Source organism: Urocitellus parryii, chromosome 16, assembly GCF_045843805.1.
Source record: "Urocitellus parryii isolate mUroPar1 chromosome 16, mUroPar1.hap1, whole genome shotgun sequence".
Taxonomy (NCBI): domain Eukaryota; kingdom Metazoa; phylum Chordata; class Mammalia; order Rodentia; family Sciuridae; genus Urocitellus; species Urocitellus parryii.
In genome coordinates, this window is record NC_135546.1 from 24,598,047 (window position 1) to 24,614,672 (window position 16,626).

At 36.9% G+C, this 16,626-nt stretch overlaps 1 pseudogene; it reads left to right on the forward strand.

Moving 5' to 3' along the window:
• Positions 1-6,949: 6,949 nt before the first annotated feature.
• The window catches only part of LOC144250567 (uncharacterized), a 30,077-nt pseudogene continuing 20,400 nt past the window's right edge, over positions 6,950-16,626 (forward strand).

Below are 16,626 nucleotides of genomic sequence, written 5' to 3' on the forward strand. Positions count from 1 at the left end.
TGCAAATTGCATGAATTTATGTATACAGTTTGCAGACAGTCTGCTCACCTCCTCCTATAATTTAAATGATCTCTAGGTTACTAGTACAATTTGATACAGGGCTTGGGCTGGGGCTCAGTGGCAGAGTGCTCACCTAGCACTTATGAGGGACTGGGTTTGATCCTCAGCACCACATGAAAATAAATAAATAGAAAAAAAGTTATTGTGTCCATCTACAACTGAGAATATCTTTAAAAAAAAAACTGGTACAAAGTAACCACTATGTAAGTAGCCATTATACCTTTGTCATTAATTGGGAGAAAGTCTGTACATTTACTTGGTACACAAGCACATCATGTTCAAATCCTTCCCAGCCACCAGGGTTTGAGACCTTGGGTGCAGAATCTAGGCATGTGGACACAGGTATTTCCAATCCCTGGAGAACACCCAGGGCAGGTTGTCTAGAAAAGGCTTAGAAATATGTTGTAGGAATTCCAATAACATCTGGCCCAGAGAGAGAGGCAAGTAGAGGGTCAGGGATGGCACTTGGGAAAGCAGGGGGGTGACAAGCAGAGCCTTGAGTGTTGGGGTGGCAAAGAGGACAGGCAGAACCTTTGGGGACACAGGGATGGTAAGCAGATATTGTGATGGGAAAACACTGAATGCTTGGGGAAGCAGATGGAGAGAAAAGACGTCACTGTTAATAAAATAAAAAATGGGGACAGAATAGATTTAGAAGCTCAGGAAGTCTTGACATTCAAACTCCTTCTCCATTCCAGAAGATTGCATTTCCCTTTCTGAGGAGAACTCACTTTGGGTTTTTTGTTTTGTTTTTGTTTTTTTTTTTTTTTTTTTTTTTTTTTTTTTTTTTTTAGAAAACTGGTAAAAGTGTTCAGTGGTTTTGAAAGATGATTTATGGCCCATGATTAAGGTTTTCTCTAGTTTCTGGTCACACAGTATTGGTCTCTACTTTTTTCCATTTTTCATGAATATCTAATCCCTGGCCTAACAGTGGATACTAAATTTATAAGCCAATGATTGTATTTTTAAAATGCAAAATTATTATGGAACTCTATAGGGTGATACATAATTGGTTCTCAAAGATGCAGCTCATCCCTGCCTTAGTTTATCTATCTATCTATCTATCTATCTATCTATCTATCTATCTATTTTCAGTGCTGGTGGTGGATCTACCACTCAGCTACATACTGATGGTGATGGATGTTTAGCATGCAGACGTGATTGATGGTATCATGCAGGTCAGGGAGTCATTTTATAAACCTGTCCCACTTTGCAGACCCCCACTTTTCTTTAAGAAAAGTTATTTATCTAGAGTCCTCTCTGGGCCAAGTCAATGTACTATCTTCCATTCCTCATCCAACAACCTGTGATTTCTGTTGCTTGAGAACACAAGTTACCCTGGAGGGAATTAGTTCCGGGACACTTTCACAGACCAGATTCCAGAACTCTAGGAGACAAGATGATTGCACCTAACCATCAAGTATGTAAGAACCATTCCAGACCAGCATGGGCCAAAGTGACCTAGAGTTGTCCTGGATCTTTGGCATGTCAACTTCCTGTTCCTGTCACTAGTGTGCATCTGCTAACTACTATTTCAGACACGTCCCTCACTCTATCAGATATCAGCTTATTTAAAGACATAGAGAAGGGAAAGAAGTACACTCTCAAGTGGGAATGTCCTCTCTGATAGTATGTTCTGCCCCTATTTTCCTACTGGTCCCAGAAAAATTCCAATGAAAACTGGTCAGTGCAGACCAAGGTGACTTAAGGATTGCATTTATATATTTAGAATATCATCTTCAACTTTTCATAATAAGTTTTTTCTATTGATTTTTTAAAAACTAAATGACAGCAGAATGCATCACAATTCTTTATTACACATATAAAGCACAGTTTTTCATTGCTTATTTACATATAAAGTATGTTAACACCAATTTGTGTCTTCATACATGTATTTTGGATAATGATGTCCAACACATTCTACAATTCTTGCTAACCCCCTGCCCCCACCCTTTCCCTTCCTCCCTTATTTCCTATCTAGAATTCTATTCCTCCCATGCTCCCCCTCCCTACCCCACTATGAATCAGCCTCCTCATATCAGAGAAAACATTCCACATTTGTTTTTTTGGGGGATTGGCTAAATTCACTTAGCATTATCTTCTACAATGCCATTCATTTACCTGCAAATGCCATGATTTTATTCTCTTTTGTTGCTGAATAAAATTCCATTGTGTATATATAATGCATATTTTTTTATCCATGCATCCTCTAAATGGCATCTAGATTGGCTCCACAGTTTAGCTATTGTGAATTGCACTGCTATAAACATCGATGTGGTTGTGTCCCTGTAGTGTGCCGATTTTAAGTCCTTTGGGTTTAGACTGTGGAGAGGGATAGCTAGGTCAAATAGTGGTTCCATTCCCAGATTTCCAAGGAATCTCCATACTGCTTTCCATATTAGCTGCACCAATTTTCAGTACCACAAGAAATGTATGAGTGTACCTTTTCCCCCACATCCTCACCAACACTTATTGTCATTTGCCTTCACAATAGCTGCCATAAAAAAAGTTTTAAAACAGTAAATTCACACACACACACACACACACACACACACACACACACTTTAATCCTACTTTCAGTTAAGAACTAGGATTTGGACCATGGGCAGGCCTCTGAAATCACACACAGCATCTCCCATAAAGTTGGGGCCTCAAGATGTCAGAGAAGCCTCACTGTTTCCTCTCTTTTGATTGTGATTTCTGGGCCAATAAAATTTCCTCTAGTTTGACTATATTTTATGTATTATCTAAAATCCTCTCTTGCTTTTTTTATTTTTATTTTTAAAAATAGTTTTTAGTTGGACAGGATACCTTTATTTTATATATTTCTTTTCATTGTGGTGCTGAGGATCGAATCCAGTGCCTCACAGGTGTCAGGCAGGTGCTCTGTCACTGAGCCACAACCTGAGTCCCTTGTTTATAGTTTCAAATTTTTGTGGGCATTCCTCCATTCTGGTGATTTATGAACCTTTTTATTTGAGGTTCATTGTGACTTTCTTCTTGGCATCCCAGCATTTCTGTCCCAACCAGACATGCTCTACAGTTCTTTATGGACCTCAAGTGTTACTAGAGGAACAATTAAATGATCATTTAGTTATCAAAGCACATAGGGCAGTGTTTCCAGGATGGAAGTCTTAAGAGGATGCTCATTATTATATTTCTATTTTTACTTATGTATTTAGCCATGGACTCTTGTGGTTTTTGCAGTGATCCACAAACGTGGTCCACAAACCAGCAGATTTCAGAAATTTTTCACATTGACAGCTATTTTCAAATAGTTGCATTCTGATTGAGGCACATTTTACCAAGGGTAAATATTAAGATTCTTTTAAAGTGCTCATGAATTTTCCTGGCTAGAATATTGCAGAGGGTTTTGCCAGTTTTCTTGCCACTCTGCTTATCTAATTATTGCTGAAAAACCTCTGGGATGCAAGGAATGCACCCCAGAGGCAAGATCCTGCAGCTGGCCACCCACAGACACCCACACCCACCCATCCAATTCTCCATCCCCCATTAATTGGGTGTCAGGTGCTGTTGGATTGTTAATTATTGGATAAAACCCAGTGTTTTGCCCCCAAGGAGCCCAAGGTCTAGCTTGTTGGTTATTGAACCACTGGGTTGGTTATTCACTTTTCCTTGCCTCTCAAGACAAATCTGAGCTCCATCCAGCGACCTATATCTAGTGGCACTGAGGCTTAGTAAAATCTCTCATTCTGGTTAAGAAAACTAACAGCAATAATAATATCTCTCATGAGCGAAGGCAGGGTTCTCGCCCCAAGGTGTACCTGGCTTTTTCCCTCTTCTCACCCACATAATCTTCTCCTCATCCTGGGCAAGACAACTGTATACTGCTCATCCCTGGAATCCTGGAAATGTGGCTTGACCTTCTCAGTCTTCCTTCAAGAAAAATGTTCCCATTTTACAAATGCAGCAATACTGGTCCCTCAAATACCCGGGCTGCTGGTACTGAGAAGCAAAAGTAAAAATACTGAAGATGGGGACTCGGGCTGGGGCTCAGTGATAGAACTCTCACCTAGCACGTGCGAGTCACTGGGTTCCAACCTCAGAACCACAGAAAAATAAATGGATAGAATAAATGTATTGGGTCCAACTCCAACTAGAAAAAAATGTCTTAAAATATAAATACCTAAAAGGCAATGTATCTAGCAATTAGGAAAATGCAAATTGAAACTGCATTGAGCTTCTCTTTCACTCCAGTCAGAATGGCAATTATCAAGACTACAGTAACAATAAATTGGTGAGGATATGGGGACAGGGAATGCTCACACCTTTTTGGAGAAACTGCACATTGGTGCAACCCCTCTGGAAAGCAGAATGGAGATTCCTCAAGAAATTAAGACTGGAACCACCCTCTGACTGAGTTATCCCTCTCCTCAGCATAAATCCAGAAGATAAAATCAGCATACTACAAGGACACAGCCACATCAATGTTTATGAGAGAACAACTCACAATAGCTAAGCTATGGAGCCAGCCTAAATGCCCATCAACAGATGAATAGATAAAGAAATTGTGGTGTGTATACATGGTGGAATATTACTCAGCTTTAAAAAAGGATGACTTCGTAACATTGGCCAGTAAATGAATGGATCTGGAGATTATCATGCTAAAGTAAAATTAGGCAATCCCCCAAAACCAAAGGTCACATGTTTTCCATGACATGCATTATCTATATCACAAGGAAGGTGGGGGGCAAGAAGAGAAGTTTTGTAGATGAGACAAAGGGGAGCAACAGGAAGGGAGGGGAGATAAGAACAGGAAAGACAGTAGCATGAAGTGACCATAATGTTTCTATTTAATTATATGAAAATACCTAAGTGAATCTACCCATCATGCCCACTCACAAGAATGGGGTCCTAAGGAGAATAAGGTATATTTTATGTTTGGATAAGTTTACCACAATGGATTCTATGGTCATAAATATCTAAGAAGAACCAATAAAACAGAAAAAAATTAAAAGTACTGAAAAGGACCATGGGACCAAATTGATAGCATCCTAGCCACATGAGGAAATGTCTTTAGGTACATTCCAGAATTTTCTAAACTGCTCCCTCATTGGATGGTGCCAAAGGTGTTGGAGCCTGTGGGAAGGTGGAGGTTCAGGGAGTTGCATGGAGAAGAAAGGACCCCTCCCCCGCATTCATCTGCAGGAGCAGAGGTCCCAGAGGGCAGGTAATCTGGAGATCTCCACGGTTAACTAAGGCAGAGAGGAGCATGGTGCACTCAAGTCTATGGAGTTATTTACCAAATTAGGAAAATCTGGAATTGGCTTTCCTGGACTCCCAATCAAACGCAAATTGTTTTTCCTTAAAGAGAGAGACCCTTGAGCCCCTCTTAATGAGAAGACTTCTGTGTATTATGTGATTTTTTGCACCACTGAGTTGGGGGGACAAGACCAGAGCTCTCTTTGGAAACACATCAGCTTTGTTTGCATCAAGACAAGCAGGTACAGTCTGTCTTTTTTTAATTTATTTTTTCTTGTCAAGTGCAGAGTATTCAGCTGATACTAAGGATGCACACCTGGGCGGGGGGGTCTCTGGTTTTTGGAGGAGGCAGGATCCCATTGCCTGCCATCCAAGGGGACTGGCGGGAACCAGGGAGAGCACCCAGGGTAGCCTTGATCTGTGCAAGGCTGTTATCCTGTGGCCACTGCAGGTATTTCCTCTCAAAAATAAAGAAAGGAAAAAAATTGTCACATGCCTGTTATTCCAGTGGCTGGGGAGGCTGAGGCAGGAGGATGGTGAATTCAAAGCCAGCCTCAGCCAAAGCAAGGTGCTAAGCCACTCAGTGAGACCCTGTCTCTAAATAAAATTCAAACTAGGACTTGGGAAGGGGCTCAGAGGTCGAGTCCTCTGAATTCAACCCCCCAGTGTCCAGAGAGCGAAGAAGCCCTGGTACAGCTGGGGTTTACCCAGGTCTGTGCTCTCCTGGGTCTCTTCTGTGCTGATCTCCTTATTCTGCCTCTAACTCAATGTGGGCTCCAGACACAGATTCAACTCAGCTGGAGGAACATCAGCTCTCAAGCTGCCAACCGGGTGGAAGCCTCCTTTAAGGCGCCTTCCAGGCCCCTTGTGAGCCTCTACCAGCAGTTCCCAAGGGGCAAAAGGGGACTTCTGCTTGTAGATTTTTGCGCAGATAAACTGAGGATAAGTCAGCACCCCGGAGATGCTCTGGGAAGTCTTATTATAGGTGGAGGCCCAGGTGATGAAACTTTCAAGAAATGACTTCAATTTTCTAACATTCAAACACAACAGAACTTAGAATTCTGGTCACCTTGACCCTAACCCAATGCCCAGACCCCAAAAGGAAAGGAAAAAAGAAAAAAGCTGAACCCAAACCCTGCCATTCTGGCCTCCTTCTTGCCTGGAGCGGATATCACCCGCTGTCACTCAAAAAGAAGGCTCCCTGGGTTTGGGCTGGGGTAGCGGTGTGGGAGCAGAGACTGACAGACGCCCTGACCAATCAGAAGCCCCTGTGCTGAGCGCTGTCCAATCCTGAGTGCAGCCAGTGATCTGGTGGAGGGCCTCCGTGCTCAGGTTGGAATTTTTTTCTCTGTGGTCCGCACTTCTAGGATTCCTGCAGTTGGACTTCAGGCTTCCCTCTGTGCCCAGGATCCCACGTGGGCCTGCCATGCAGGAGCCTAAGCTCCCCAGGGCAGGCTTGGTTGATCGGCATCAGGAAATGGTGAGTGTGCAGTGGCACTTGGTGCCTGGACAGGCAGCCTCAGGAGGGAGATGGGGCAGGGAAGCCGTCCAGGGGGACCCAGAGCTGGCCAACACCGACTCCTGGTGCTCTCTGCGTCCACAGGCCTGAGCCCATTGGGGACAGCGCACCTCAGTCCCCCTGGCCAGCCGGGTGGAAAGCGTGACAATGGCGGAGACTCCTGCAGCCTCCCCATCCGCCAGGGCAGCCTCAGCCCCTGCTCAAGTCATAAGTGGCAGGTGAGCGAGGCAGCCTGGCGTCTTCCTGGGCTGTGGTGGTTGACAGGTGGGACCACTAGAAGAATCCAATCTCCTAGCCCAGCGATGGTGCACACCTGTCATCCCAGAGGCAGGGGAGCAGGGGAGAGGCTGATGCAGGAAGATTGCGAGGTCAAGGCCAGGCTTGGCAACTTGGCGAGGCACTTAGAGACCACCTAGATGAGACTCTGCCTCTAAATGAAATGCAAAATCCTTCAAACACTTTTTTTTTTCCTGTAGGATGGGAGCTGCTGTGTACAGGGACCCTGCTTATTCCTGAGCTAGTTTTGTGGAGTTTATTTGTTTTGTGTTTTGGTAATTAACAGAAGAGTGCTTTACCACTCAGCTCTGACCCTGGTAGTTTTTAGTTTTTATTCTGAGCGTAGGTCTAGCTACATTGCTGAGGGTGGCCTGGTTAGGGTTTGATTGATAATGACTTTTCCATTGCAATTAAGTGTATGATTATTACATCCACGGGGGTCTGTGGGTGGACTCTGTTGACGTCATGATTCCTTGATGATAATTGTAACAGTTATACCAAATTATACCAGGAGTCTCCTATTTTGGTATAATTTTGAAACATAATTCTACTCAGTATGTGCTTCTTTGGGATGCTGGAGTGTAATTCAGTACCACGCACATCCTGCCCGCAAGCCCTACCAGTGCTCTGGGCCTCCAGTTCCCACACCACCCATCATGCTGGGTTGTCTTGTTCATTCACATCAAATCCTCTGCTGGAGATGGTTGCACTTATCTAGGCCTTTTCATTGCACTTCATAAAAAAAACGACATTTACATACATGTGGAGTCATCCATGAAATTGCTGCATTGTGATTTTCTTGGTCCTCAAATCACTGCATTATGATAATTTTATAATATGCATTAGTGCCTGGTAATTATAGCTCCTGCTTTTGCTCTTAGAGTTCAGAATTCTTGTCTAATTTTATATCAATTTAGCCTTCCAGGAGAATTTTCAAACTTTTTGGTTAGTTTCCTTCTTCAATGAAAAGGAAATCATGGTGAAATTTTGATGGGGTGTTATCATAGATGAACCTGAGGGAAGCAGTCCTCTTTATAATGCGGAGTCCTATCATCTATTCCCAGGGTGTGTAATTCAGTCTGTTTTGTGGTGATCTGTATTTGTATTTTTTTCAAATTCTGCAGGTGTCCTTTTAAAATATGTTTATGTGAAATGTGATATTTATGAAACATCAATATAATACTGACACAATGTTGCATAGTATTTGTCCAACTGTATGTAATATGGCAAACAAAATGTGGCTGATTGCCAGAAATGGTTATTTCTGGATGGAATTTCCAGGGTATCCTATTACTGAACTATATCCTCAGCCCTTTTTAAAATTTTATTTTAAAAAATTAATTTTTAAATGTTTTTTGAATTTAATTTTTTAAAATTACTATTACTTTTTTAAACATTAAGGCAGGGTTTCACTCCGTTGCTGGGGTCAGCTTCACAATTGTGATTTCACCTGCCTAAGCCTCCAGAAGACTGGATATATCAGGTGTGTAGCACCACATGCATCCCATCTCACAATTTCTTTCTTTTTTTTCAGATTTTTTAAAGTCATGATTTATTTTTTTATTTTTTGTTTTTAATATTTTTTTATTATTTTTAAAGATAAACAATAATAGTGGAATGAATTATGATCTTTCTTACACATATATAGCACAATTTTTCATCTCTGTATATAAAGTATGTTCACATCAACTTGTAACATTATATATGAACTCATTTCTTTCTGCATTACAATTGTTAATATACAGATATATCACAAATTTCATGTCTTTGTATATAAGATATGTTGACACCCAAATCAAGTCTTCATACATGTATCTTGAATAATGATGTTGATCATATCATTGTATAGTGAAAACCATGATGTTGTTAATTTCTGTCCATTTAAATTGTGACATTTGTCAATAATATTATTTATAGCTGACTAAAAACTCCATTGTGTGTATCACATTTTATTACTCAATTCATCTATTGGGAAATGCGTCCATAATGGGAAGTGCTTCCATAATTTGGCTATGGTGAATTGGGATGCTGGGAAAAAAATGCGGCTCTATCTAAAATAAACTATTAATTAAAATTACAGACAGCCAATATTCATGGCTACTCGGACATGTTTTTCTGATACAAATATGTCAGGCATAAGAAAACAATTCACTCTTGATCATTATATATACGTAGTAGCATATTCAAATAATTTTTTTCATTATGGAAATAGTGTTATTTTGGGGGCAAATGTCACTTGCATTTTTGTTTGCCTTTTGAAATCTTTTATTATTTTATAATTATTATTTTTGCTATGGTTTTGACTTTTTTCTTGTTCCTCTACAAAAACTTTTTTTTCTGGCAAAATATAATTAAAATCTAACTTACAATTTTTAAGGTTACAATCCCACAGATTATACAGTAGTCACAATGTTGTAAAGTGATCACCAGTGTTTAGTTTCTGATATTTTTATACATAAAAAATAATTTCCTTCTAAAACCTATTTACATTCTCCCAAATAATTATTTTTAATTTTTGCATCCCTTGTCATTTTTAAATCTGTTTTCTTACATTTTTAGGTTTGTGTAAATTTTAATACTGGTTTGTTCACTAGACAACAACCTTTGGAAAGATAAAAGGCATAAAAATTTGTTCCTTATGGATTTGACTTTTAAGAACGTACTGATACATGGGCTCATCCAGGGCAGGGCTATCAGTCTAGATTCCCTAAGGGGGCAGTGTGTACATTTGAGCTACAGTTTTTGGAACAGTGGTGTTTGAACTGGAGGAATAATTTGGGGACTTTATGAATTCCAAAATAAAGAAGGGTGGACACTAAGTAGAAACAAAGAAAAGTAAAAAATGAAAGTTTAAATAAAAATTATGCTTATGGTACACTAGGATCATGATTGATTGTTTTAACTTAATGATATTAGAAATTAATGGGGATTGGTAAAAAATATTTCAAGTAGAAGTTTTCAGACATTGAAGTTTCTACTACATATAGGAGACACAGAAACCCACTAAATTCTGTGGTTTTCCAAGAAAATGACTGAAATATCTGTCAAATGTCACTATGTTATCATGGCCTTAGTGGAAACTATTGCATTTGTTTTTGTGCTGCTGTAATCAAACCCAAGGTCTTGCACAAGCTGTACAAATTCTGCACCACTTAACTACAACCATAACTCCATAAAATATTATTGTGTAAATATCTCTAAGTGAAAACCTTACAAGTTATTCTGTATTTATGCAAAAATTATATACAATGAGTCATTAATGAATGGATTATAATAAAGGTTTTTAAGATACATGCTTAAACTATGTAATTCTGTATTTTATATATCAATAATTATAAATCTAAGTATATACATATACAGAAGTCTATAGAAAAACAGATGTAGATAGAACTCAAATCTCATCTCCATGGATCTGTATATATTTATTATAACTTCTAATTATATTATTCTTACTATTGCTCCTTATGAGTTTCTAATATCATTATATGTGATAGTGCCATTTTGAAACTCATTGTTTTCTTGCTCAGTGTTTTCTAAAAATATTATTTAGTTATCAATGGACCTTTATTTGTTATTAATTTATATGTGGTGCTGGAGATCAAACCCAGTGCCTCATACATATGTATATGTATATTTGGCAAATACTTCATCTAGTTTCTTCTCATTCAACTTATAGCATACTTCAAAATACAGAATAATTTTCAACAGAATAAAAATTCATTAAGTTTCTCATTTATAGATGCTGCTTCTGGCTTTGAATGTTCATGTCAAGGACAAAGCCATATAGAATTTCTGCTATGTTGTCTGACACAAGCTACAAATTTAACATTTTCTATCAGATGAATGATTTCATTTTTTAAAAGTTGTAAGTTCTGTGTCAAATTTATTTCTTTGCATACAGATGCCAAGTTATTCATAATTAATTAAAAATATTATATCATCTCCAGTGAAGTCCTTCCCTTTCTTGTAGTTTTTGAGTTTCTTTCTAGGCTTTGTTCTATTCCACTAATCTGTTTGTATACTCCTTGCCACATATCTCACCTTTTGGGTTACTTTAAGTTCTTAGTACATCTCAGCATTCAATATTTCAGTCCTGTAAACTTATTCTACAGAATTGTTGACCACTCTATATGCCTGCCTTCTCCATTTAGCCTTTAGAAGCCAATTTTTCAATATTTATGCAAAAAACTTGTTAGGATTTTATCATGCTTGTGTTTAATCATTTATTAGAGTTGTAGATAACTAACACTTAATATTGAATGTTCCTTTATATGTTTGCTAGTTGTAGGGTCCACTAACTTACAGGAAGTTGATCAACAGTGTAGATGATATTCTGGGACTTATAATTGACATCAGAATTAAGTAAAAGACTGCAAGTTTGACACCTGAACTAGTGACATTTGTGCAAACCAGTGTCAAATATATGTTTTATAAAAAATATTTTTTAGTTGTTGATGTACCTTTATTCTTTATTTATATGTGGTGCTGACGATCAGACCTGGTGCCTCACACATGCTAGGAAAGTGTTCTGCCACAAAGCCACAACCCCAATTTGATTTTCTGCAAATTGATTTTCTGCAAATTCACACTTTTTTTTAGAAAAAATAAATTTTAAATGACATTGTAGGTGAGGACCCTAAACTGACTGCAGCTATGTGTCTTTTAACTGGTGAGAATTGTGTATCTGGAAGACTAAGCATTTCCTTTCTTTGCAAAAGGCATCTGAGATGTGTGGACTTTATTTTCTTAGCTGTCCAGAATTACCTCACTCACTTCTTAGGAATGAGCCACAGAAGGCTACAGTGTTACAGTGAGGGTGCTCCACAATTTGGAGAATATATTTATTCTAACATGTCAGGATTTTTATTTTTTTGTGTTTTGTGAACAGTGACTCTAATCATCTACTAACCTGATCTGTCTTCTTGTGGTTGTTCTTTCATAAAATATTGATACCTTACAATTGCAATTTTCTCAGTTATTTAAACATTTTGCTATTGAAGATTTTTAATTAGTTATTTCTGTATATGGGGTGATTATGCTCTGGTGTCAAGGTAATTGTTCCAATAAAGTAGCTATGTTTAAGTAATTAGGATCCATCCACATGCAGAAAACCCGTGTGGACACTTCTGGTGTGTCTTACTGATCTCATCTTCCTTTTACACACACAGTTGTTGACCGTCCTGTGCCTCTTATGAATAATAATTTTATTATGTATTTCTCAAAACCATCGTTTTCCTTGGTTATATTTACTTGGTTGTATGAGTCTTAAGTAACTTATTGTTACTATTATTTTTCCATTACAATTATATCAAAAGGTATTTTTTTATTAACCATTTATTTGCCTCAGTATTTGAACACATATGTGCTGTTGTCTGGGCCTCTATTGTACCAATCTTATTCACTCGTTGAAGTGCTTATAGAACTTGAAATATTTCAAGTTTGTCTTTTCACGAGGTGGAAGTGTCACTTTACATGTCTCCAAACGTTAATATTATATGAATATTTTACACATTGGGAATGTGTCATGGATGATACTTGAAATTAATTGTTTTGGGAGCTCAATCTATCTCATGGATATAAAGCAGAGAGAATAGGAACCAGACTGTTTTCAAAAGCTTTTTTACCACTCTTTTTGTCTCCCTTGAGCACAATCTACTTATGAGAATATCTTTGAGGAGTCTGATTTGCATCTGTAATGTCCACCAAATTTCACATTCACTGATAGCAGGAAAGTTAGGAGTTGGGCTTTTATTCATTGCTTGGATTATGGTATATATCCTTCACTTCACTCTGATATGGAATACACACACACACACACACACACACACACACACTGTTTTGGACTTATGTATTTTCCTCTGAATTAGATAATGAAATGATAATGGAAAGTATCTTATTCCATAATTAAAGTCACTCTCCTACATGACAGTTGGTTCTACTAACTCTTAATTCAAACTAAAATCTGAATAATGGTTTGGTCCATGTGCTATTGATCTACCAATTTTTATTTCAGGAGCCATTGACATTCGGGGATGTGGCCATTAATTTCTCTGAGGAGGAATGGGAATGCCTGGATCCTGCCCAGCAGAATTTATATAGAGAAGTGATGTTGGAGACCTACATCAACCTGCTCTATGTGGGTGAGCATAACTTTCCTTTAAAATTCCAATTATCATTATTTAATTTTGTTCCCTTGAAGTATATATTTTGGGAACTCTCCACAAGAATGAGTTTCACATTTATGCTATCAATAAAGGAGATGGGGTAGTTCTTGGTGCTGACAAAAAAAAAATGTTGATGATGTTTCTTTTCATCTTTAATGTTTTCCTTTGTTTGCATGATATATACCCTTTACTTGAAATATGGCTTCCTTAGAGGAATGCGGTGATGTCAAATCCTGTGGCCCACATATACCAGAGGACATAGTTGAGGTAAAGGAGGAAGCCTAAATTCAAAAAGGTTGATTGAGAAGTTACCCAACAGAAAAGATTTTTTAGAAGCCTTGATTTCTTTCTCTTGTTATCATAGAAGAACCTATCCTGTTTTTTGTGCTTTAAAATTACCTAGTCTCCTGCTTTTCCTCCAGTAATGTATTGGAGAAATTCAAATTAACAAAAAAAAAAACACTCCCCTTGCCTTGTGAGTCTCAATATTATCTGACAGCACTTCCAGAACTTTTTAAAATATTTTTCAGTTGTGAATGAATTTCTCATTTATTCATATATGGTACTGAGGATCAAACCCAGGGCCTCATACATGCTAGGCAAGCACTCTACGACTAGTCTACAACTCCAACCCTTCTTGCATTATTTGCAGGAAATTTTTGCACATTTCTCAAGACCTCTAGGTCAACCCATTGTAATACATTACTATCATAAGTCATTTTCTCTAATCTTATTTGTACATTATTTTCACTAAAATTTCCTTATCAGAGTTCTTTCTGAATACGTGTAATGGATTTTCTGTGAAATTATCTGCCATAGAATGAATGTCAAGATGGACAAAGATTGCTCTTGTGAGAGATGTTGTAAGTTGTAGTTGAATAAGAGGATGTGTAAAATAATAAATCTGTGGATATTTACCATTTGGTTGGTTAATTTTTTCAATAAGTTTTTAATTGTGTACAGAGGGTTCCATGTTATAGACGGGGTTTCCTCATTTCAGTTAATTGCTTTACAAATTAAGATATGCATGACTCTGGTTTGTATTGCCAATCATATTATATATGCTTTTGCTTGTATAAATATTAAGCCTCTTTTTTCTATGACTTTTGTATTTTATCTTGATTGGCTTTTCATTCTGCCCATGTACTTAGAAATTGAAGTTTTCTATATGTAAATGTAATGGGATTGATGACAGTGATACTCGAATGGTGAACTACACCTCAAGCTTCTTTTCATTCATATTTGGAGAGAGGTTCTTACTAAGTTATTGAGGATGTCTTGAATTTGCAATTCTTCTGCCTCGGACTTCCTAGTAGCTGAGATTACATGCATGGTCATCACTTGTATATTGATTAGTTTGTTCTTTTTTTATAGGATAAAAACCTTAATAAATAATAAAGACATTATTTTAAATGTAGCTTTTGAGAAATGTTGCAATTCTCTTTTATGAAATTTTGTAATTTTTATTATAATCAAAACTACAAAATAAAACTTACTGCCTCCAAAATTTTAAATAGACAGTTCAGTAACATTAATTCAAATTTTTATGCAATATATCTCTAAAAAGTTTGCATCTCCAAAAACAAAAACAAAAACAAAAAAACAATGCTTAGGAAGCAAGGGCTGATTTCTGTCTCCCCATCACAAAACCATTCTCTTTTGTTCAGAAAGCTGCTTCTTTAGTTTAGAGATGTCATGTTCTAGAATTCTGCAGTATTCTTTCTGTGACATTTCAGTTAACCTAGTATACATATATTTTGTAAAATATATAATTAGAATAAATTCTTTGACTTCAAAGTTTTATTGTTTCTATATTTCAAATTGGCTCATCCATTATTTACAAGGGATATTTGGTTTGCATCCCCCATGATGGCTCTGTTGAATAACATTGTAACAACACTGATGTGTAATGTTTTTAATTTGCTATTGATGTGAGGGCTTATTGCCACACTCACTTAGAACCCCGTTTACCTAACTCCATGTCTTCATTTACAATTGAATGCTGTAACTTTTAGTATATTTTTTAGCAGAGAAAAGTCTTCTTATTTGTATTTTGGGGGATATTCATATAATTTAACAGATTTCTCTTCAAAAAAAAAAAAAAAACCTTTTTAACAATGCAAGTTTAATGAATGTTACCTGGAGCCTCTAGTTAACTTTAAGTAGTATAAACATCTTTTAATTTTTATCTTTCAATTCTTGAACAACAGCATGCCCAAGAGTGTTCAAAATACTTACACATATTGAGTGATTTTTGAAAATCCCTACCACTTTTGACTTCAAGTATTTATTCCATGTTGGTTAAAAAATGACTATCACTTAAATATTTATTAACCTTTTTTAATACATAAAATTGGTCTATCCAGCATAATATCCCATTTGTGATTAAGAACAGGGATTCTGTAAGTCTACAATAGTTTCAAAATATTTTCAAAGTCTTATGCTTTGCAATTACCATTTTGCTTCACTGTATTTCCCTTTTCAGTAACTAGGGATTGATGTCTTTTAGTATGACAGTGATTCTTGGTTTTTATTCAACTCTCTCAATGTTTTCTTTGTGTGTTTGGAAAGTAGGATGTTTGTTGTGAATGTATTTACTCTTAATTCAGAACCTAGGGAAAGGTTCCTTGTCTCTATTTTGCCTCTTTTCAAAGGTTATTTTTAAACTTAAAACGTCTTCTATGTCCAATTACTGTCTTAAACTATGTTTTGTGTACAATAATTTAGACAGCCCAGATTGTGTTCGGTCACCTTTGTATGTGTCCTTCTTATACCCTCTTGCTTTCCATGTATGTGTGTGTCCTTAGACTTAGAGTATCCTGCGCACTACCAACAGTTGTAATTTTTAGAGTTAATTCAGATAGCCAAGGTTTGTTTTGATCAGAATATTGTAATCTTGCATTTGTCAACAAAAAATTTAAGAACTGAATTATCTCTTTCATATACTTTGTATGAGTTTCAACTTGACTTCACTGTATTAAAAAATGAATATATTTATGTGTCCTTTCAAAATTATATTATTGTTACAGATATATATGCCTATTTACAGTTTTGTTTTTATGCTTTTGTCTTTCAAATTCTATTGCAAAATTACATATTTTGCAATTCATCATTACAATACAATAGAATTGTTGGTGGCAAGACATGTTTAAAATTTCATATGACTTTTTTTACTGTGCACACTTACATTTTAGTATGAAGAATTACATTTAGTACTTTGTGGAAAACAGCTAGTGTTGATGAGTAGTGTGTGCATTTTTATATCTTTAAAGTCATCATTTTCCTTCTGTTTTGAAATACAGTAGCTGTGAATATAATTTCTTGGTTGATAATTTTATTCTTTCATTTTTTTGAAAATAGCCCTGAATTCCTTTCTGTCTTGTG